Source organism: Phacochoerus africanus, chromosome 14 (assembly GCF_016906955.1).
Source record: "Phacochoerus africanus isolate WHEZ1 chromosome 14, ROS_Pafr_v1, whole genome shotgun sequence".
Lineage (NCBI taxonomy): Eukaryota > Metazoa > Chordata > Mammalia > Artiodactyla > Suidae > Phacochoerus > Phacochoerus africanus.
The window spans coordinates 15,916,080-15,940,210 of NC_062557.1; the positions used below are offsets into that span (position 1 = coordinate 15,916,080).

A 24,131-nucleotide genomic window follows, 5' to 3' on the forward strand; every position below is an offset into this window, starting at 1 on the left:
TTCCCTCAATAGTGAGGGCAAAATTCTCTTTAGAAGGGGGTGGAGAGAGAATGCACTCCAAGGATGTGAAAATACACAATAAAAGATTTTTCATTAAAGTGGAATTTTTTATTACGACAAAATAGAAACCAGGTAAATGCCCAAACACAGGAGACAGAGTAAATAAACCACTGTACAACTGTTTAAAAAAATAATAAAGCACTCTATGAAGTAACAGAAAATTATTTTGTGATATGCTAAGAAAAAAGAGCAAAACACAAAAGTTTTACAGTATGCGTTTTCTGTAAGCAGGATAAAATAAAATATGCACGCACATGCTAATTTCTGAATTAAACTCAGTAGAATTAAACTCAGGAAGGACAAACCAAAAACATTTGGCAGCCAGGCTGTAAAACAGAGAGAAATATTCTCATTTTAAAAAGCTGGGGTCTCAGAGCTGTAAAGCAAAAAGACATCTCTTAAAAACTCAGCTGTGGTCAGAAACCAAGCCCTCCTGACAAAAACATCCTGGCACTCCCCTCACTCAATACATCTGAAGCAAATGATGAACTGAAATAAATGAAGCTACAACAAGGCCCAGTCATAGGCCAAAGATAAACTCAGCCTCCCAGTCTACACATTAAACAAAGGCAGCAGCACGCCCTTCTCGGGAGGTAAACAGTATTACCTTGGTCTCTGCTATTCTTTTGTACAAAACGCCTATTATATGATCAAAATTTAATAGATTCCCAAAGAGATAAGAAAATGTAACCTGCACTAATAATCAAATTTTGTCTCTCAGCCCCAAATTCATCCTTTATTACCTGATCTGTGGAAATGGATCTGGGCCCTTAAAATAGTTCTTTTTTCTTTGCCAGCTGGCACAATGTTAAGCTTTGTCAGCAGAAGTTGCAGTAAAGATTTTGCAGAAGGAAAGAGTTTCATTTCTGGATCCCAGTGTACTTGTTCAGCAGGCTCCTACGTTGTGCATGGTTTCTCCATGACTTGGTTCCTGCAGCACACGCAGCTTCTCTGGCCTCGGGTTACTGCAGTATGTACAGCTTCTCCAGTATCCTACCTCTGGACTGTACAAAGGCCATGAGTACCCAAAGACCTGCACCTTCTCCCAGCACTCTCCCTCTGGTAGTTTTATAGTAGAGTACCTTTGGTGTGACACTTTCCCTGTGAGCCTCTCTTGACAGGGTGGATTTCTAGCAAGTTCTGAAGGGAAGATTTCCAGAAAGTTCTGCTACTGTGGGCATCAAGCAGTTTCTCCACAACCGAGTGAGTCATGGCCAAGCTCTTTCCAACAAAGTCTGGATGTCACCTGGGCGCTGGGGAGAGTATTCTTCCTTGGATAGCTCAGTCTATGAAGAGTGGCTTCTCTGTATATCTATGATTCCTACCTTCTCTTTAGTTCTTACTAGCCAATCCCTCATTACTCCATTCCCTTATAATTAGTAATTATTCACATTAAATGTTCATTGATCAAATTACTATGTAGGGAGTTCCTGTTGGGGCTCAGGGGTAATGAACCTGACTAGTAGCCACGAGGACACAGGTTCAACCCCTGGCCTCGTTCAGTGGGTTAAGGGTCTGGCTTTGCTGTGAGCTGTGGTGTAGGTCACAGATGCAGCTCAGATCCTGTATTGCTGTGGCTGTGGAGCACGATGGCAGCTGAAGCTCTGGTTCAACCCCTAGCCTGGGAACTTCCATGTGCCGTGGGTATGGCCATAAAAAGACAAAAAAAAATTACTATGTAGTTTCTCTTTCATGACTAGACTCAGACTAAAACAGGAGCCAAACCAAAAAAATACTTTACAACAATTCCATGAATATGAAATAGAAGAATAAGCAAAACTAACCTATGATAGTGGGAGGAGGACTGGCTAGAAAGAGGCATGAGTAAACTTTCACTGACGACAGAAATGTTCCATATCTTGTTTGCAGTAATAGTCATACAGACATACACAACTGTCAAAACTCATTAAACTGAATGTTAATATCTTTGCATTTGATTCATAACAATATCTCAAAAGAAAAAAAAAAAAAAGGAATCCAAGGCCCCATGGAGAAGTGTCTGATTCTACTGCTGAGGTAGGAAAGCAAAGTATGAGCCTGGAATATCATATTGTTCCAAAAGGTAAGGAAGTGCTAAAAATAATGATCAGGGCAGATAACAAGGAGCCAGCCTGAAGCTGCTCCCAGTGGGCAACCCAGGAACAATCTGAGTATCAAGATAGATCATAACCCACTAAATAAAATAGGAACCCATGAGTTCATATTGTTATTTAAAGAACAGAGGCAGGGAGGCTTGGCTGGCTCTTTCATAATAGAATATCAACTAATAAGTACAGACAACACGGCCGAGTTAAGAGACTCATCATTCTGCAACCGCTCTAGTAATAATTAATTCATGAGAATTATTAATGATGCTAAAAACTGATAGGTCAACGTTTGATGAGCAACAAGAGATTTACACAATTTCAAAACATCCTCCAACAAATTCCTTACATACTATGAAAAGAAAATAGTAACTTTACAATGGAGAAACCTAGTGGACTCTACTTTAACCACGTCATCAAGTGAACATTACCAATAATGGGTCAAGTCAGAATTACATGCCTCCTGACAGGATGCACTGAGAAGGACACACATCATTTATGTGGTATTCCTGCCCCTCAACTGTATACTCTAAGAAAACAGACAAACCAAACTGAGGTAGAGTCTACAAAATAATTGGCTGTACTCTTTTTTTTTTAAATTTAAAGTGAATTTTTTAGCATTTTTTTTACTCAATGAATTTATTACATTTATTTATTTATTTATTATATTTATAGTTGTGGCTGTACTCTTTCAGAAGTGTCAATGCCAAGAATCACGAGAGGCTGAGGAACTCCTCCAGGTTTAAGACTAAACCCATGGGAAAATGCAACACATGACACCAGGATGAACCCTAGACTGGGGTTGGGTGATGGGGGTGCTAAAAGCACGTACTGAGGGAAGAAATAAAATTTTAACATGGACTGTAGATTAGATAACAGTATTATATCAATATTAAATTTTCTGATTTTGAAAATTATATGAGATATATGAAAATGTCCCTGTTCTTAGGAAACAAATACTGTAGTATTTAGATGTAAACACAGGATGACTATAATCTGTTCTCAAACTACTCAGGAAAAATACCTACACAAGCAATAATACGTAAGTTAACAACTGGTGAAATGCGCATAAAGGAAAAATTCTTGGTACCATTCTGACAACTTTTTTGTGTATTTTCATTTCAAAATAAAACAGTGAAAAAATAATAGGAGGAAAAAACGAGAGCATATGGACAACTCTAGAAGGGTTAGCTGTAAAGTTTTCTTGGTTAGGAACAGAAAAAATAGGTGGAAGTTGGAGGGGGAAATGAGGTCAAGAAAACTTTTAACATGGGAGAAATAACATGTTTGAATGCTGATGGATATGAATCCGTTAGAGAAGAAAAAGTTGAAAGAGGAGAGAACTGTTAAAGCAACGTTCTTGAGTAGACAAGAGTAGATATGATCTAGAGCACAAATGGAGAAACTGCCTTCAGAAATATGCATAGCTGGGATGCAAATGCTAGTATATGGGTAGATGTGACTGGAAGTCTACAGAAGTTCTCAACTTTTTCAGTCAAGTAGGAAGAAAATTTAAAATGTATTAGCTGAGAAAGAAAATGAAAAGAAGAATTAAAAGTGTGAGATAAGAAGTGTAAAATAATCACCCATTCATTCTCTGACCCCTTAGACTAAGGATATATACTGCATGATTACCTTGGAGCATCAGGGTTCCACCTGAGGCTTGTGGTCATGAATTGTCAAGGTTGTGTGTTTTTTCCCAAAGACATTCAACTTCATGGTAGCAGGCATGGAACAGGTGGAAGGTTGGACCTAACTAGGAATGTGGTTTGGCACAACGACAACAATGAATTAAGAAAGAGGAAATGGTGTGAAAGGTATGTGTTGGAGTTCCAGCTGTGGTGCAACAGGATCAGAGCCATCTATTCAGCACCAGGACACAGGTTCAATCCCTAGCCTGGCAGAGAGGCTTAAAGGATCTGACATTGCTGCAGGTTGCAACTACATCTCGAATCTGATCTTGGAATTCCATTTGCTGAGAGGTAGCCAAAAAAGAAAAAAAAAAGGTTAAGGGAGAACTATGATTATGATTGATTTAAGCCAAGTAAGGAAGGGAGCAAGGATATCAAGAGAGTAACACAGTGAAACATTTGTGGATTAGAGGTCTTAGTGTAGGCAAAGGATTATTGGAGACAGGGTACCACAGGGAAATGGACTGAAAGATATCAAGTAGTGATCAGAGGGTGGGATACGTGAAACTGAAATTATGGAGAGGCTGCAATTATTAGTCAAGATCTAAAGGCATGATTTTGGTAGTGAATAATTTATGTAAGATGGAAGTCAAGATCACTGAGGGATATTCAAAGAACTTGAAGATCTGAATGTTGAAATTATCAAAATGTGAGATCAGAAATAGTACTGCTAAAGTGGGGAGGGGAAGAGATTTTAAAAATTAAAAAGAAGTAACACCTTGAATCTTGTGTAATAAAAAATTTGGCTGGCTTTTGTTCCTAGTTCCTCGGAAATAATCTCTAAATCCTGAGAATTTTCTGAGTGATAGGAGTCTCTTGTTATTCACAGGGAGCCCTGACAGTTTATGTTAATTCATTAGGTGATTCATGGTAGGCCCCTAAATAATTTGTACTAATGAAATGACTCAGGATGGGCACTGGCTATACCAAAAAGACCAATCATATGATTAGAAGGTTGGGGTTTTGAGCCACATAATACCCGTGGGACCCTCACAGAGGCAAGCTGAAGCTAAAGACTGAATTTAATAGTGACCATGGATCAAATCCATCATGCCTACATACTGAAATCCCAATAAAAACTCTGGATACCGAAGCCTGGAAGAGCTTCCTTGGTTGACAGTGTTCTATGTTTACTGTTATACATTGATGTACCAGGTGGGTGACATGTCCTGACCACACAGGGAGAGGACACCAGAAGCTTCACTTTTGAGAATCTCTTAGACCCTGCTTTATGTGTCCCTTCTTTTAGCTTATTCTGCTTCGTATAGTTTTTTTTTCTACAATAAAACTATAATCGTTAAGCACAGCACTTTCCTGGGTTCTGTAAGTTGTTCTAGTGAATTACTGAATCTGAGAGAGTAGTGGGAATCCTCTACTGGTAGCCAGTTAGTTATTCAGGAGTGAGGGAAACACGTGCAGCTAAGTGTCTGAAGTGAGAGTTGTCTTACCGCAGACTGTGCCCTTAATTTGTGAAGCCTGGCCTAACTCTGGTGGTAAGCATCAGAAATCACTGTAGGGAATGAACAAGTAGATACAGTCAAGAGCAAAAGCAAGGGGTTACAGTAAATAAAATTTGATGATATGAGAGTCAAAGCTAGAGAATTTTAGGAAAGAGAGAAGGAGAATGATTTGAATGCTGAAAAGGGGAATAAATAGGATACAAACTCAATCTCCAGGTCCAATGCTATGAGGGCTATGCAAAGAAAAAAAGGAAGGGGGTATCACTTGAGAAGGCAAAAGGGGAAGCAATGTCCTCAAAAAAGATAAAATTCCTAAGGCACTACAACTTACAGGTTGTGAAGTTGAAAAGCAATCAGTGAAAGAAATTCACTAAAATAGAGCATCCATGACACAGAATAACCAAGAAATAATGGCATCCTGGAAGCCACAAACTTCCAAGGGGAGAGAGTAATCAGTTGTATCAAATGGTGCTGATATGTCAAGCAAGATAGAGACTAAAAAACGACCAATGGATTAAGCAATGTGAAAGCCATCTACGATCATAACAAGCAGTTTCAGTGAAACGGTGGAAGAGAAAGCCTGGTTGGAATGGGTTCAAAAGGGAATGGAAATCTGACTTTTCAGCACTCCGGAAATCAACTGAAGGCATACAACAAACTCAGGAGTGTTTATTCATGCAAACTGCTTAATGCTGTATAAGAGCAAAGTAAGCCTCTGGCATCTTTCTGCCTGTAGCTACTCTCAATCCTCCCAACAAGAACCGATGTATTCAACCACAGTGAGGCAGGCCACGAAAACCAGCCCTTTTGCAGTCATTGCCCAACAGGACCCAATCTGCAGCACTGCCAGTTATAGTAGCCATCTCAGTGGCAAGTGAACAGGAAGGGCAGTATCTCCACTATCTGAGGTTGTAGTCCTGTTAGGAGCAAGCAGTAGACTAATGTACCAGCTGGACATTTAACAGCAAGTTCCAGGCAGTGAGATAGCCATAGGAGGTTGATAATCATACCCCAGATATTGATTTCTTATTGTGCCAAGGCAATTTAATAGAAGAATAATCTTTTCAACAAATGGTATTTGGAAAACTGGATATCCAAACACAGAAAAATAAGCTTAGATCCTTACCTCACACCACATACAAAAATTAACTTAAAATGGATCACAGGAGTTCCCACTGTGGCTCAGCAGTTACAAACCCAACTAGTATCCTTGATGCAGAGTCAATCCTTGGCCTCACTCAGTGGGTTAAGGATCTAGCATTGCCATGAGCTATGGTGTAGGTCTCAGATGCAGCTTGGATCTGGCATTGCTGTGGCTGTGGCATAGGCCAGCAGCTGTAGCTCTGATTCAACCCCTCGCCTGGGAACTTACATATGCTGCGCCTGCAGTCCAAAATAAAAAAATTTTAGGGGAGTTCCCATTGTGGTTCAGTGGAAACAAATCTGGCTATCATCCATGAGGACGCAGGTCTGATTCCCTTGCCTCTCTCAGTGGGTTAAGGATCCCGCACTGTTGTGAGCTGTGGTGTACATCACAAACGTGGCTCAGATCTGGTATTGCTGTGGTTGTGGCATAGGCCAGCAGCTACAGCTCTGATTCGACCCCTAGCCTGGGAACCTCCATATGCCAGGGGTTTGGCCCTAAAGAGAGAAAAAACATTTTTTTATATAAAAAATAAATAAATAAATAAAATGGGCCACAAAACCAGAAATTTCACTCCTAGAAATCCATCCAAGAGAAATTAAAACATACTTCCACACTCAAAGCTCGTACCTAAATATTTGCAGCAACATTATTCATAATAACCAAGAAAAGGAAACAATCTACATGTCCATTATTTAGAGAATGGATAAACAAAATGTGCTATATCCATACAACAGAATAATATTCAGCAATAAAAATAAAGTACTAATATGTGTGCAACATGGATTAACCTCAAAAACATTACATTAGGAGTTCCCGTCGTGGCGCAGTGGTTAACGAATCCGACTAGGAACCATGAGGTTGTGGATTCGGTCCCTGCCCTTGCTCAGTGGGTTAAGGATCCGGCGTTGCCGTGAGCTGTGGTGTAGGTTGCAGACGCGGCTCGGATCCCGCGTTGCTGTGGCTCTGGCGTAGGCTGGTGGCTACGGTTCCGATTAGACCCCTAGTCTGGGAACCTCCATATGCCGCGGGAGCGGCCCAAGAAATAGCAAAAAGACAAAAAAAAAAAAACCAAACAAAAAAACCATTACATTAAGTGAAAGAAGGAAGAAGAAAAAGACTACATAGTATAAAGCACAACAAAACTACATATTGTATGAGTCTATTTATGTTAATGTCCAAAGACCAATTTAGAGAAACAGAAAACAGAGCTTTCTATTGCCCAGGGATGGGGTTGGGAATGTTTCTAAATGCAAGTGGGCTCAAGTGAATTTTAGGGGGGTGATGGCAAGAAATATTATAAAACAGGACTGCACAACTCTATAAATTTACCAATAATCTCTGAATTATGCTGTTACAATGGGTAAATTTTGTGAAATGTAAATTATACCCCAATAAAGCTACTTAAAAAGAAAGAAAGAAAGAAAGAAAATTCGATAAGGTGAACAAAGACAACTGTTTTTGCGGAGCCTGGTATATGAGATAAGAAATGGGGTGGTAAATAGAAGAAGTAAGGTTAAGAGACGGTTTCTCTAAGATGAAACAAATTGCATTTTTTTCTTATTTTGTTGAAAGCAGTCCTGAAAAGGAGAAACAGAAAAGAATTACAGGAAGAATGTCCTTGAGAAGGTAAGAAAGGGTAGGTTCTTAACGGACAATTCCACAGAAGTTCCTCTGTGGTGCAGTAGGTTAAGGATTTGGTGTTGCCACAGCTGTGGTGCAGGTCGCAAATGCAGTACGGGTTTGATCCCTGGCCCAGGAACTTTCACATTCCTCGGATGAGGCCAAAAATAATAATAATAATAGACAATTGTTGGGAATGTCCTTCTAAAGAGGAAAAGACAATTAATTCACAATAACACCGCTAAAGATGCAGGTGGTGGGAAGACTCTGTTTTCTCAGTAAAACAGAAAGCAACGTCACCAGCTGAAAGAGAGGATGGAAATGGCAATGTGGAAAATTTGAGTGCAAGGGAAAGACAGAATCATCTAAGTGAATGGGAGCATGGAAGGGCTACAACAATACAGCAGGATCTTGGCAGCACTAAATAAGGAATTTAAAGTCATTTGGTACTGGCCAAAAATTTCAAGCCAACATAGTTGTTGTGCACTACCCATATTCAGCTACAAGTTTACAGGTATAAAATAGGTGGAAGTGGTTTTAACCAGGCAACAAAAACCAAGGGAAAAAGGTCAAGTCAAGAGGGCTGAGGTAGATGCAGGAGAGCAACTATAATAAGGACTGCGGGAATTCAGCTAGTTTTTTTTAAAAAAGGAAGCGCATGAATGCATTGAGCAACAGTGAAAAGGTGGTAAATTAAAAGGTCCCTGTGAGATCATGGAATTAAGGCTGTTGAGTACTAGAAATGAAGCAGGAAAAAAAAAAATGGAGATGGTAGCTAAAGAGTGAAATGCCAGAAATTGATATTACAATAAGATATGTTTTTCTGTCATAAGTTCTAGGGCAATGACTCTCAACCCTGGCTGCACATTAACGCTGCCTTGGAAAACTGTTAAAAATAATATCCCAGGCCACACTTCAGACTAGGCAAATCAGAATCTCTGGAAGTCCTAGGCATCTGTAATTTGTCAAAGCTCCCCAGTTAACGCAGAGGTACTGAGGGTTTAAAAACACCTGCACAGAATATGCAGTGAGTGGCTGAGGCAGAAGATAAGATCAGTAGGGAAGAGGAAGTCCAGAGACCAGAATGTCAGCAGGATCATCTGCACGAATACTGACATCACCACTCATTACAACTGGAGGAGTAGGAGACTAGCAGTGAGCCCAGAAATCTAGAAGCAACTATGAGAAAGCAAAGAGAACACTTAAAGCACCTCACTAGGTGGAATCACCCCTTAAGAACTCTCTAGGGGAAGTAACTGCCCTCAGGGGAGAGGTAAGTTTCAGTTAGAGCAAGAAGGTAATAAGGTGGAGAGATAACTTAAAGGTAAAAGGGAGTGTTGCAGATGACTGACAGTGAAATCCAGAAAGCACAGAGAAGAGGTTCAGGATCATAAGGGGTGAAAACTGAGATCAGGCAAGAGAGATGAAGAGAAGGTCCAGACAGAACTACTAAAGCCAAAAAGCAACCCGTCATATTTTTTAACACTACACAAAAATAACAGAAAAAAAAAGCTCGGTGAAGTTAGAAGAAGCTCTCCTGAAGCCAGGCACATTCTAAAGGATTCATTTAATAATGAATTTAAAGTAAAAACACATCACAGAAAAGTATCAAGGTCAGTCCCACATAACATTGTCATAAGACTAGAGAGAATTTGGAGCAGAATAACATCCCAGCAGACAATGAACGCATGCTGGAAAGACAGTCCACATAAACCATAACTGATCAAAATTATAACATGCTACTTCAGAATGAGCTAAAAGACCTTAAGAATATGAAACAAGACATGAAAGAATAACAAACAGAATTATAAAAACTCAAAATGAGATGGCATGACTCAGGTAAGAATTTAAAAGGAAAGGAACATTCCAGAAATGAAGATGAGTGATTAAAAACACATAGATCCTTAAGAAAAAAAAAAGAAGGTAAAAAAGAAAAAAAAAAATTTTAATTCAGAAAAGATAAGAATTTGAGAAAAAAATGACAAATACTGAAGCCAGGCAAAGAAGACTGAAGATACAGATGATAGGAACCTGTGAAGAAGAAAACCAAAGAACAGAACAAAGAGTAAAAACATACTTCAAAAAAATTTTCCTGAAACTAAAAAAACAAACAAACAAAAAAACTGAGACTACATTTTGCAAAAGCAAAATATGTACCTGAGAATATCAACTGAGAATGACCAAAATGATTTTATTAACACCAAACGTTAAAGAATAAGGGGGGGGGGGAGGAGAAAAACTGGAGTCAGAAAAGGGAAAAATAACAGAACCATACAGATAGGAATTAGACTCTAGAAAATGAGAGATGAACTAGCAATATTGGGTTTCACATGACATAAAAAGGATAAAGTACATAATGAGATTAGATCTGATCATCTCAGGTCACAGAAAAGTGGCAGGACTTTTTGCGTAGAAGACAAAGAACCAATTACTTACAAAGAATCAAGCTGGTATAAGACTTACCTATTGCACGAGAAGTTTAAAGACAGTAGATAAAGGTATATATGCTATATAAGGGGGGAAAAAGGATTATGATCCAAGAACACTATATCCAGGCAAGATACCATCTATTAATCAAGAAAAAAGAGAAGCACCTTCACTCAATCAAAAATTCAGAAATTATGTCACATACAATCTGAGGAAATTACTCTAAAATGTTATCAGATGATTTTCTGGCATCCATAAAGATAGTTATGGGTGTCTTTCTCCAGTCTCTACCACTCCCAGAGTTGCAGCTGGCAGCAGCGACAAGGCCAAATTCAAGAACAATAACTATCACATACCACCAGTCCCAGAAATGACTTCAAGAAACGCAGATGCTAGGGAATGCATACTTTGCCAACAAGCACAACAAGAAAGGCCTCAAAAAGATTCAGGCCAACATTTCCAAGACAATGAGCACCTGTACAAAGGCCAAGAAGGTGCTCACTAAGCCCTAAGTAATCAAATACAAGATCTTAAAAGGTGCCAGCTCTAAACTGGACAGACTCATACATATCATCCATCCCAGTCTCTGGTAGTATGCTTATTTCTATACCATCAAGAATACTAGGCTCTGGCAACCAAAAGGCAGTAATGAAGCCAAGGTCAGAGCCAAGACCCAGGTCCCATGAAGTCCTCCCAAAGACTCCAAGAAAATGGTCTCTATCAATTGTGAGGACCAAAGAATTGTATAAAACTTAAACTACTGTCCACACAGGCAGGCATTTCCCTATGCCATTTTATATAAATACAATACAAAGTCTCCCAAATCACCCCAAAAGAGATAATCACATAGTTTTTATCTTGAAATTTGTTAATATAACAAATTATGTTAATATTTAACTGTCCTCGACTTCCTAGAATAAATTCTACTGGATCATGATGTATTATCTTTTAAATTCACTGCTGGATTTATTTTGCTAGTGTTTTCTTTAGAATGTTTGTTTGTCTAGTCATGAGTAAAAATGGACTAATGTTTATAAGAGAAAAAAAATGAAAACAATCTTAACATCCAGCAGTTGGAGAACAACAGACTAAATTATAGTGTAGTATGCTGTGGAATGTTATTCGGCTTTTTAAAATTAGAATTCCATTTATTAAATTGAAGATAGCCATGACATACTCTTAAATGGATAAAGCAAGGTACAAAAAGCCTATATGTGTGTGTGTGTGCATATATATGCTTAAAGGTTTTGGAACAAAGAGGAATATGTTAAAAAAAAATATTCAAAGTGAGGCGTTCTCTTGTAGTAGAGTGGGTTAAGGATCTGGCATCGTCACTGCAGCATCCCAGATCACTGCTGCAACACAGGTTTGATCCCTGGCCGGGAACTTCCACATGCTGCTGGCATGGCAAAACAAACAAAGAAACAAACAAAAAAAACCCTCAAAGTGTTGGTTAATGCTGGCCTACCTCAAGGAATAAAAGTAGAAAAAGAGAGGGAAATTTTAATTTTTTCTTTATTCACTTCTGGTTTGTTTACTTTAGTGGTTGCAAGCAGAGAAATACTTTTGCGATTTTTTAAGTAGGGAGGGGGGAGGAGATACCAGTTATCTACTATAAGTAATGACAATTAAAATTTGTTGACAGTAAATGGCTACCTTTAATACAGCCAAAGACAAAATAGAATTAAATTATCTAGGAGTTCCCATCGTGGCTCAGTGGTTAACGAATCCGACTAGGAACCATGAGGTTGCGGGTTCGGTCCCTGCCCTTGCTCAGTGGGTTAACGATCCGACATTGCTGTGAGCTGTGGTGTAGGTTGCAGACGCGGCTCAGATCCCGCGTTGCTGTGGCTCTGGTGTAGGCCGGTGGCTACAGCTCCGATTCGACCCCTAGCCTGGGAACCTCCATATGCCACGGGAGCTGCCCAAGAAATGGCAAAAAGACAAAAAAAAAAAATTATCTAAAGCAAGGTGAGGAATCATTATTAAGTTCATTTATTTAAAAATACAAAACTATCCAATCTAGAACCAAATTTGCACACAAGTGATCTTTCCCAAGGCATTAAGCAAGATATCTTCAGGATTAAACTAGTTTTTGTTTTACAACTAGCACAAACTTATTAATTTATGGATATTACAACCAAGGATAAAATTAAGATAAAGTGAGCCAAGTGCATTTAAAGAAAAATATTCAATGAATAATTACTCGCACATTATGTACACAAATTAGCAGAAACAGGCAAAATGTTACAGAAATAATTGAACCTTGGGGGAAAAAAATGAGAGTTTGTATACTTACAGGGGCACTTTTTCTAGTATATTATTTTACACTGTAAATAGGCAAGTACTTTTTATTAAGTAGATCACAAAAGAAAACCAACCACCCTGACTATCACGTACAAATTTTTTTAAAAGACAATTTAAAAAGCAAACAATACGGCACATAGTGGCAGGGAGGGGGGGCACAGATAAAGTTATCACATAAAGTTTGAGTTATTCACAAAAATATGAAATGCTTGTAAAAATAGAAAATACATGATCAAATTGAAAAAACTGTCAAAGGGCTCAAGGTCTCAAGAAGTGCTGTGGTTTTCCATCTTAGGGAAGAGATTAAAATTAATTTTTCACCAGTTTGTGGTGCAAAGGCAAATAGTACAAAAAGAAATGCATACTAGGAGTCTGCCCAAGAAAGAGCATCCTGCTTCTAAGAGTTTTTATTTTTAAGTTTACAGTTATTCAAGAACTTTCAGCTCTCTTCATATCCTCCATAAAAGAAATTATCAAGACACAAAACTAATGAGTAGCCAAATTAACACAGATTTTTCAAAAAACCTTGCTAGGTTGACAAGGAGAGCAAGAGGGGTTCCAACTGTGGCACAACAGGATCAGCAGCATTTCTGGAGCGCTGGGACATAGATTCGATCCCCAGCCCAGCACAAGTGGGTTAAGGATGAAGGTTGACACTGTGGCTCAGTCTGATCCCTGGGTCAGGGAACTGCATATGCCTCAGGGCAGCCAAAAAAAGGAGATGAAGACAAAATAACAAGAAAAAGCTGGACTGATAATGCTAGTAAAATATTGTGGAAAGGAGCTATTGTGAAGCACACATCAAAAAACAGGTCACTTCCCAAAACCTAATAAAAATTATCATTTATTAAGTACCAGACATCGTCCTAAGGATTTTTCACTGAAATTATTTCATCATCATCAAAACCCTGCAAGAGTTTTTAGCACATTATACAATAGCTACCGAGTGATAATTTGACCTTGTTTTCATGATTCAAAAACTCACAAATTCAATGAAAAAACAAAACTCACAAACTCATGTTCTCTCTTCTATGCAGTCTCATGACTCTAAAATTTCAAAAGCTTCTTACAACAAAGCAACAGTGTTGTCATCCTACAATACAGCAATGTCTGAATAACAACTTCCAAAGGAAGTTTCTCTTCCTCTTTAAATCCCTAAAAAAGGAAGAGCTAAGATTCTGTGAGGCTGAAGCAAAATTTGAGTATGTAGTAACTCTTCATTCCACATGTGTACTAAAGCTAATTACCTTCATTCACCCTAACACAATCCTCAGGAGCTCTACAGGATTCCATGGAATTTGAACAGAAACAGAATTCTAGAGTACCCATACCCATCAAGCGACTTAGCTTTGCCTTATCAAATTTCAGCAGTCAGAGCTAGAAATTGTGGAACCCCTTAACACAAAATTAGGAACAAAGGGCTAAGAAGAAACTTCCTTCACTTAAGCAGAGGGAATTTACTGAGATCTGAGGCAGTGTCTCCTGCCTAAATGATTAAATCACAGTTTATACATACCCACTCCCATTTCCAAATTTATTAGCTAATCTACTTACAGATGTCCCCACAGGTGGGGCAAGGGAGTTTCCCTGCCAAGAAAAAACTGGTGCCTATTTCTTTGTTGTCAATCTCTATAATCAGATATGTCATCTGACATAATTATGTATGATAATGCAAACCTGGTATTACAGACAAGGAAATAAGCATGGCTACCTGGACCAAAGATAAGTGTTTGGAATCACAAAAGTTTTCCATTGCTTATATACTTTCTTTGTGAATTTTAGGTCTGCAGTACTTGCTGACATTTATAAAAAGACATCTACAAGTCACTGTTTTCATGATACTCTTGCCATTTAAAGAGTAAAATTTATCAACAATGGTCAGTGAAACTTTAGGAAAGTCATAAACTTTAAAACATTTTTTTCAACTATATTTTTCCCAAAGGTAGAATGAATATCTACAACACAAAACTGTTTGGGTTTTGTTTTTGCTTTTTTTGTCTTGAACTGCCCCTGTGGCATACAGAAGTTCCTGGGCCAGGGATCAAACCTGCACCACAGAAGCAACCCAGGCCGCTGCAGTGACGCCACAGATCCTCATTCTGCTGTGCCACAAGGAACTCCCAAGACACAGAATTGTGAATTACAAATTTAGCTTTTATTTAAGGAAGAAGATGAAATGCCTACCCTCACCTGAAAGACTGGAGGAGTAAAGGTGACATTATCAGGAAGTCAATAAACATATAATACATTGTAGGTAGTCAATAAATATTTAAGTGAATGATTTAATGTATTAATATACTGCATAGAAATCCCCCAACTTTCCCAACATAACAAATCTAACTCATATACCTTGAACATGATGTGTCTATATAATAAACTAATATATAAAAATCAAGGGTTTTTTCATATAACAATGACCCCTTTTAATACAAAATACATATATGAGAGACTCAGACCAGAGCAAACAAAGAAAAATGTTCTCTTACATGCTCTGCTCCAAACCTCTCCACTTGGGATACCTCTGCTGAGAAAAAAAATAGTAGAATCGAATAATACATTTTGTCAGAAACTTCTTCAGAGTTAGACATAACATGGGTGTCAGAAGGCAGCACAAGATGAGCCTGTCAGATAAATCACTACTAAGGCAATGAAAATTTTAAAAAACATACCAAAAAAATTATTCACTATCATGCAACTACTCAGTTTAAATGACTGACATCAGTATCTCTCAAGTTCTGATCAAAAGAAAGGCATTTGAGAGGTGGGAGTATGTCATGCATTGAGTAAAGGCAGCAAGTGATATTGTGGGAAAGGAAAGGGTAAAGAAAAGGCGTGATGACAACTAAAACCAACCTAATTCTTTTGCCTCTTAACCTTAATCGTATTTATCCTTAACTATTCAAAAAGAAACAGAAGTTGAACATAATAAGATACTGCTATAATGTGTGTGGCCCATATAAAAGCAACTTACCTTGCAACATCCACAAAAACAGCTTCCATATGATTTATAAAGATTTTGTAAATAAAATAAATTGACCTAATAAAAGAAATTTGTTTCTAGAAAAAAGTCATGGTATTGCAATTATTTACTCAGCGTTTGCTACAAGAAAGATCCCTTCCAGAAAGTTTTTCACTGATTGCACCCTCACCTTGCTTTAGCCTTCTAAAACTAGGCCCAAATTTCTCGTTTTCCATCTAATACTACCTTGAATCTTAAATATTCAAGGTAAAAATATCTTCTAAAAGAAAGAAAATGGACCAGAGTGGGGAAACACAGCTGTAAGTCTTTAAGCCCTTCCTGTAACCTATTTATCTCCATGGATTTTTTTTTTTTTTTTTTTTTGCTTTTTAGGGCCACACCTGTGGCATATGAAGGTTACCAGGCTAGGGGTCTAATCGAACCTATAGCTGCTGGCCTATACCACAGCCACAGCAACACCAAACCCAAGCCACCTCTGTGACCTACACCACAGCTCATGGCAATGCCGGATCCTTAACCCACTGAGCAAGGGCAGGAATCAAACCCTCAACCTCATGGTTCCTAGTCAGATTTGTTTCTGCTACGCCACAACAGGAACTCCTCCATGGATTTTTAGAGACTTTTGAGGACATGATACAGTCTCAATCACTATTCATACATCTCCTTGACTCACTTTCTAAAAATCATATACAATTATCATCTAATTCAAGTGACTACAAAAAAATGCCATTCAAATAAACCAAGTGGTAGTTTTCATGATATTATAACAAAGACCAAACTATATATACAGTGCCTTCTCTCCAAATGATAAGAGTATTTGATGACCACAGGCACTCAGGAGATATGACAATGCTCAGGGGAAAAAAAAAGTCCAAATAATTAAACTAGCTTCCAAACTATTTTATAATATTTGTTACCTTGATCAGACTAGTACTAGACAAGTCAACAACCATCAGCAACAGCTTGTTTTAGCTCCATGAAATAAAATCTGGGTATCATCACTAAAAATATTATAGCTAATGCTGGTGATCCTGTGTAAGCACAATCCAACATAATTCAACTAGTGTGCCCAAGCAATGTATCTCAGAAATTCAATTTTAATTCTGTTGTAACAGGAAGAAATGACAAGGAGAGAAATTTGATGCATTCCTTTAATCACACTTGTTCTTCTTTGTATCTAATTACTATCAACTACCTTAAAATTCCCCTTTTGAAACTACCAGTTTAGTACACTCTTTTCTAGGCCTACTTCCTTCTCCATTCAAAACAATGTACACAGAGCCATTACGAAAGTACCAAAAGAACAAAGGCCTTTACGAGAAAGATGGGGGGGAGCAAAAGAGCTAGCACGAGACAGACAAGAATCAATGATGAAAGAGGAGAATAATAATGTTTAACCATGTTGGTAAAACTTTATGATAAAGATGCAAACACCAAATTAGGTTTTATAAGTATGCTAAAATGAACCATAAACCAATATAAATACAGAGCATGATGCGAGTGAAAGACAATTTATTAAATATACTAAAGTACATAAACATACATGAATACACCTTAGCCATAACCAGATTATACTGAATTTCCTTGTCAACCAAAATATATAAAAATGAAGGAAGTGTTTGATTACATGACATATGTGATTCACAAAATAGAAGAAAGGTTGACTAAGAGAAGAAAGTAATTGTTACTAGTGTAGGTGATATTACATGTCTTAAACTCTGTGAAAGGTATGTAAGTGTTGGTTGCATGCATTGTTATTCTTTTATACTTTACATATTTTTATAAATATTATTTCATACGTGGTCAATATTTATAAAACAATGTTTTACTGCAAGAAAAATCTGAGCAAATAACCGTTGAAGGAAGAGGTTAAAGGTACATACGCATCCACTGTTTTTTGATGTTGTTGTTGTTTTTATGGCTGCACCTGCAGCATATGAAAGTTCGCAGGCTAGGGGATGAATCAGAGCTGCAGCTGCCGGCCTACGCCACAGTCACATCTGATCCCAACCACATCTATGACCCACGTCTAAGCTTTCAACACTAGATCTTTAATCCACTGAGCAAGGCCAGGGATCAAACCTGCATCCTCACAAACACAATGCTGGGTCCCTAGCCTGCTGAGCCACAACAGGCACTCCCCCAATCCATTTTTGTTAATTATTTTTTAAAATAAATAAAATTGAAATGTAAAAATTTAAGCAGGCAGGAAAAATAGTTTTTCTACAGAAACTTATTCCTATAGCTCTACAGAGATTGATTTCCTTAAAAGTACCAGTAAACCTTTACTGCACCCTATGTACGCAAATACACACACCACACCACTTAAAACTTTCTACCTCTAAAGCTGCCCCCAAACCAACCTCCATCACAAATATTTCCTTAACCACGTAAATCCTGGTCCTCTACTCATAATCCCAGAAATAAATTACAAAAAATAAATTCCTAAAGAGAAATGTCCCTACAAATACAGTAAGTGTATTTTTGGTGTATTTGTAGGCTTAATATTTATGTGTCTTACTATTTACTTAGGCTTATCCATATCTACAGTATTTGCTTTCTTCTGAAGGGCACCTGCATTTTAACGATGTGTGTAAATACTAATTTGACTGAGAGGGCAATATAGTGTACTGATGAAGAGCACAGAGTATGGAGCCAGAGTTCCTGAAATGAAATTCAGCTCTTCCACTTGCTAGCTAAATAATCTCGGGCAAGTTACGTTAACATCTCAGTGTTTTAGTTTCTCCTTTGTAAAATGGAGATAACAGTACATAGCTCATACGGTGTTGGAATTGATTAAAAAAACAAACAAAAACCCTGTATAACAGGACTGACACAAAGTAGGTGTTTAAGTAAAGGTGAGCCATTATACTAGTACTACTCCTAGTACCATCAAGTAGTACTATCTTGCCAAACACTGAAAATACTCTTAGCATTCTGAATTACTGACTAAAATTAGATACTATTAAAAAACAGATGTTAAAGCTGAAGCTAGACTGACAGCAAATTTAAAGCGCTGCAACTCTGCCTAAGTGATTATAATCTACATAACAAATCTATCAAGAACAATCTGAGGAGAGCAGTTTCCCAAAGTGCAACTATCAATTTCTTCCCTTACACAAGGGGGCAGTGATAACAAGAAAAGAATGGGGCTCTGTAACACCTCTTCCTACAGACAGTAGGGGGTGGCAGTACATATGGCTTACAGTCAGAACAAAACAGGAAGACCCAACAGAATTGCTCTTTATTCTTCTCTGGCCCTCTCCCCTGTGCTTGAGCCTCAACATAGCCTCAAGGTGAGGGACATAGCAACAGAAAAGACTAAAACCCAAAATTAATCACCAAGGAAAATCCAATTTTGTCTTTGAAGCAAATGATCCCGTCAATGGCTGAATCTGAATCCAGGAGGAAACCAATCAGTATACATTTTCAGATTATCTGGCAAATTACTGTTCTTATAGGAACAACATTCTGGCAAATAATTCAGTTTCTCAGCAAGAATTGTAACATAAGACACTAAAATCTCATCAATAATTAACTATATCCTAATGATCACATGCAGATATTTGTGCTTGTTTCATAGCATACACTCACGAATGTATGCATATAAGTTGTATTAAATAGCTCATGGAGCTGTCTTTTGTTACTTCTGAAATTCCAGCTATGTTCTAACAATCCTCTCAAAACACAGATATTCTTCTTAAATGGAAGTCACAATGTTTTGCAGCATGTGAGTAATTATTTATATATACACACATATGAGAGAGAATGAGAATATTTAATATTTTATTTCTATGCTTACATTCCTAAGATGATCTACCTGGGAAATGCTGCAAGAAGCGCTCCACTGACAGTATCCATGTTGTTGCTTATCATGCCACATTTATTGTATTCAATTTCCTTTTCCTATTTTCCCACCCCAACATCAAGAATATTTCACTACTGTCATTCACTGTAATTAACCACTGCAATAGCTTTTGGCTCCAACCACTCAAAATGCCTGAAAATTTATCCCTTTTGTTCACCATATTGTTTTGTTTTCCTCATTCCAGAAATTTTCACCTGTGTAAAAATGAAGAAAGGGGTACCTACAGAAAAATGTCCCTTTGCCTAATGATCATGAACTCAGAATTATGGTCAAGACGAGGGGTGTTTTGTTGTGTTGGTTTTGTTATCTTTTTTTCTCCCCCTGGAGAAGAATAGACAAGACAGTGAAAGACACTCAAAACACCACATCTTCTTCCTAATGTTAATTATCATTCTTTATGATGGGTGAAAACCATTTCAAACATTCCACACCTGGAATAGAACACAGGCGACGATTGTATCAGGGCTCTACTCGCTGACGGCAACCCCTGGAATTATTTTAGCCCTATTTTTCCTTCCCCATCTCACAACCAGACACAATTTGCTTGCTTCTTTCACGTGAACACTATCTCAAAAAATAGCATATCATAGCTCCTCTCTATTTCCTGTGATAAAATATCTAGCAATGAGCCTTATTAATCTCTGCTGAGACTGACTACGCCTCCTTTCCCAGAGGAATTAGCAATATCACTAACAACACTTCTACCGTGAATTTCAACGCCACACAGGCCAACCCACCCTGTGCCTTACCTGGCACATTTCACAACTACTTTTATGCTGCATTCTGGGGGCACATTTTGCAACTCGTTCTGCACCACATTCACTGCCACGTTTAGCAATCTGCCTCGCATATCCTCCTGGGTCCCTGTCATCCGGAGCCTCTCTCGGTACCAAATTCCACGACACCTTCGGTGACACCGAAGTGACCGACCCTGGACTCTTCTGAAGACACCCGAATGCCACATTTGGAGCTAACCTTCCACTATGCCCTGGACACCGGAGTCACTTCGCTGCCCATCTCGCTGTCTCCCCGCTCGCCCCCGCCCCTCTCCCCGGAGCCCAGGCGTCGGAGGCAAACGCCCCTGTCACTGAAGCGACCCTCCCTTCCCAGGTTCCCGGGGTTTCTCACCTGATGCTCTGAGGGGGGCTCGCTGCACCTCGGGGTCAAGCCCCAGTCCCCGGGGTCTCCTGTGAGGACCGCGCCGCCCGCCGGCGCCGCCCGCGATCCCAGAGCACCTCTCTGTGCTCCGACGCCTGCGGAAGGTCTGCGTCCGGGAAAGGCGCGGCGGGGCCTCCCCGCAGCGAGCGCAGCCCGCGGCGGTCCTCCTGTCAGCGGCGGCTCGGGTGAAAGCTCTAGCCCCTCAGTTCCGTGGCGGCGGCGGCGGCGGCGGCGACCGCGGGCGCCTGGCTCCGCCTCGCGCGCTGCACAGCCGGGAGGTGAGCGCGAGGGGGATGGGAACGGGGGCGGGGCCGCCCGGAGGAGGGCGCGGAGGGCGGCGGCGGCCAGGGGGCAGCGCTAGCGGCCCCGGGCCGGGCGCTCGAAGCACTCGCAGCTTCCCTGGCCGGACGGGCGGCTCGCACGAGGCGGCTGTGCAAGCGGGCCCTGCGAGAGCGACGCGCCCAGCAACCCGCGCCCGGCCGGCCGCTCGCTAGCGCCGCCGCCGCGCCGGGGGCGTCGCACCCTCAGAGGCCGCCCGCAGCCCCGCCCCCTCCGGGCCGAGGTGGGGAGGAGCGCGAGCGCGGAGGGAGAGCGCGTGCGTGGGGGCGCGTGCGTGGTGGAGCGCGCGCGCCCCCGCCCCCTCTACAGTTTGGGGGTGGGGAGTTGCTAGGAGAGAGAGCAAAGACAGAACCCTTTTCTGCGCCGAGAGGTGGGGCCTTGGCTCCGCCGCTCTGGGAGGTCTGGGCATTTCTGTTTCCTCGGGGGGCTTGACTGAGTGGTGGGCATTCGTTGGGAAGAGGAGAGGGGCGCTCAATAGCAGACAAGGCCCTAGATGATTGGGCTCCGCCCCCAGGGGTGATGTCACTTTCGAGGTGCTGCTGTTGTCACGTGCGCCCACTTCGGGGGCCTGTTTTGCTGCCTTTGATGGCCAGAACATTCCTCTAAATTTCCACCACTTAAGTCACCCCTTACATTTATTACTCCTAGAGTCGTCGAACCCTGAAGATGTCAGTAATTCTTTCTCTGCTGCTCCCTTGTAATCTGTAGACTGCTTCAAAATGCCATAGGTGGCTGGTGTAGGAAACAGAATTAAGTGCAAACCCAGGAATTGGGGAAGAGAAAAGTGTGGGGAGGGGGTAGACAGAAAGGAGAACTTTTCTTTAGAATCATTGCTGAAATTCACCAATCACAACTTGAGAACCTCTGATGAAGTTGTGACGCTCCTTCTGTCGATGCCAGGTTGGACCAGAAGTAATGTGGTTTTAAGAGCTAGTCGGCAAGGCACGGAAAGCCACCGCAATAAAGCCTTCTTGAAAGTCAAATTTCCCCCACGTCCCTCCACCTGGATCTTCTTCCGCTTTATCTTCCTTTCCCTTGCAACATAGCAAGTCTACTGTGGAAGCTATCTGGACATAAATTTTTTTCGTGTGCTGTAAGATGATGCAAAGCAATCACTGTTACCTCCTCTGCCTGGCTAGTCTTCCCTTCCGCAAACTGAAATGACCTTTCAGTGGTCATCCCTTCCCTAATGAGACACCATGATTGGAAATAGATGCACCAAATTACTTCAGTCAACCAAGCTGTGTCGGCGGTGTTTCTAAGAGAGGTTTATTTGATAACAGTCCTTTAATCTATTTCATCCGGAATTTTCTTTGTGGTTTTTTCTTTTCAAAATTCGTATTAATTTCAGACTAAAGCAAGAAATTGACTATGAAGCCATTTCCAACAAGTGTCTATAGCGAGTACTTGAAAAGTTAAAGCTAGAGCGGCTTTGAATACTACAGCTAAAACGGCAAGGTGAAGGATTGGTTTATGGAATCTTTTGTGAAAACTCCGCAAAGTTAGATTACTGTAACTAAAACCTATTGATTTATGGTGATAGAGGCAGAGTAGTGATTTCTTGAGAGGAATTGACTGAGGGGGTCAGGAGGAGCTTTCTGAGTTGCTGGAAATGTTCAATACCTTGATTTAGCTAATGATTACAAGGGTTAATATATGTGCAGAAAGATTGGTGAGCTTTCTGTAGCTCGGTTTTTATACAGTTTAAAAAATTGTATATATACACAAAGAGGCATCACAACATTATCATGATTGGAGTCTGGAAACCTGGAATTGAGTCTCAGTGTCACCCACTCCTTACCAGCTACGTGCCCTTGAGCAAGTCTGAGCCTTCTTTTTCTTCATCTGTCAACATGGGTGATGTCACTTCACAAGATGGTTGTGAAGATTGAAATGAAATTATGTTTGCAAAGTACTTATCACAGACCCTGGTATCTAATAGGTGTTCAGGAAACAGCTATTGTTATGTTATTCTTCTCGCACTCAAATGTACCCTATTTAATTCTCTTTTGGTCTTTTTTTATTTATTTTAAAGATTACTTTTCATCTAAGCCTTTGTCTGTGAGTTTCACTGAGCTAATAACATTCCTTTCCCTAAGAAATAACAAAAGGAAGTGAGGGGTGTAATGTGTTGGTTTTCAAACTATTTCAGGTGGCGGTACTTAGAAATTACTGTGCTCATTGTGGAACACCATGAAATATTGTAGATTGAATCCTGCCATGGGGACTTGACACAATTTTACTACCAGTAAATCTGGCTATATTATGTTTATGCAGAGCCCCTACATGTTTAAAAAAATAATGTCTTCTTAAGAAACAATGTCTGTGTTTTTCCTTTAAAATTTGTTTGCAACTTTTCCCAAGGTAGAAAGTACCAAAAGTTTAATAACAATTCTCAAAATGAAAAACCTTTAAATCCATTCTTCCTAGAAATTAGAAAAACACAGTAATTGTTCAATTTTAGCAGCAGAGCTCTTTATTGGATTTTCCCACAGTAAGCTGTAATAGCTGTGACCCACAGGGTCTCTTGCTTTGATGAAGTGAGTAACTCTGACTCACTATCCCGATCGTACTTTCAAAGATCAGGCTCCATTTCTTTTGGCTGACCTTTCCAAGGTCCATGTTCACACTGAGCAGTGCCAGTGCCAAAGGAATGACTTTTTTTTTTTAAATCTTTCTGTCTTTTCTACGGCTGCACCCGCGGCATATGGAGGTTCCCATGCTAGGGGTCCAACTGGAGCTGCAGCAGCCAGCCTATGCCACAGCCACAGCAACATGGGATCCGAGCCACATCTGCGACCTACACCACAGCTCACAGCAATGCCGGATTCCCCAGCCCACTGAGCGAGGCCAGGGATCGAACCCACAACCTCATGGTTCCTAGTCAGATTTGTTAACCACTGAGCCACAACGGGAACACCTGGAATGACCTTTTTGCTTTGTGTTTTGATCACATAACATGATTCTACTCAGCCAATCCTATTCCACAT

General features: G+C 40.0%; 1 protein-coding gene across 1 annotated transcript in view; it reads right to left on the reverse strand.

Annotated features, from left to right (window-relative positions):
* Window positions 1-20,907, reverse strand: part of TANC2 (tetratricopeptide repeat, ankyrin repeat and coiled-coil containing 2) — a 361,658-nt gene extending 340,751 nt beyond the window's left edge. The window contains 1 exon segment of the mRNA XM_047758672.1: window positions 20,773-20,907. The gene's annotated coding sequence lies outside the window, so the exon portion shown is untranslated.
* Between the last annotated feature and the right edge of the window lie 3,224 nt (window positions 20,908-24,131).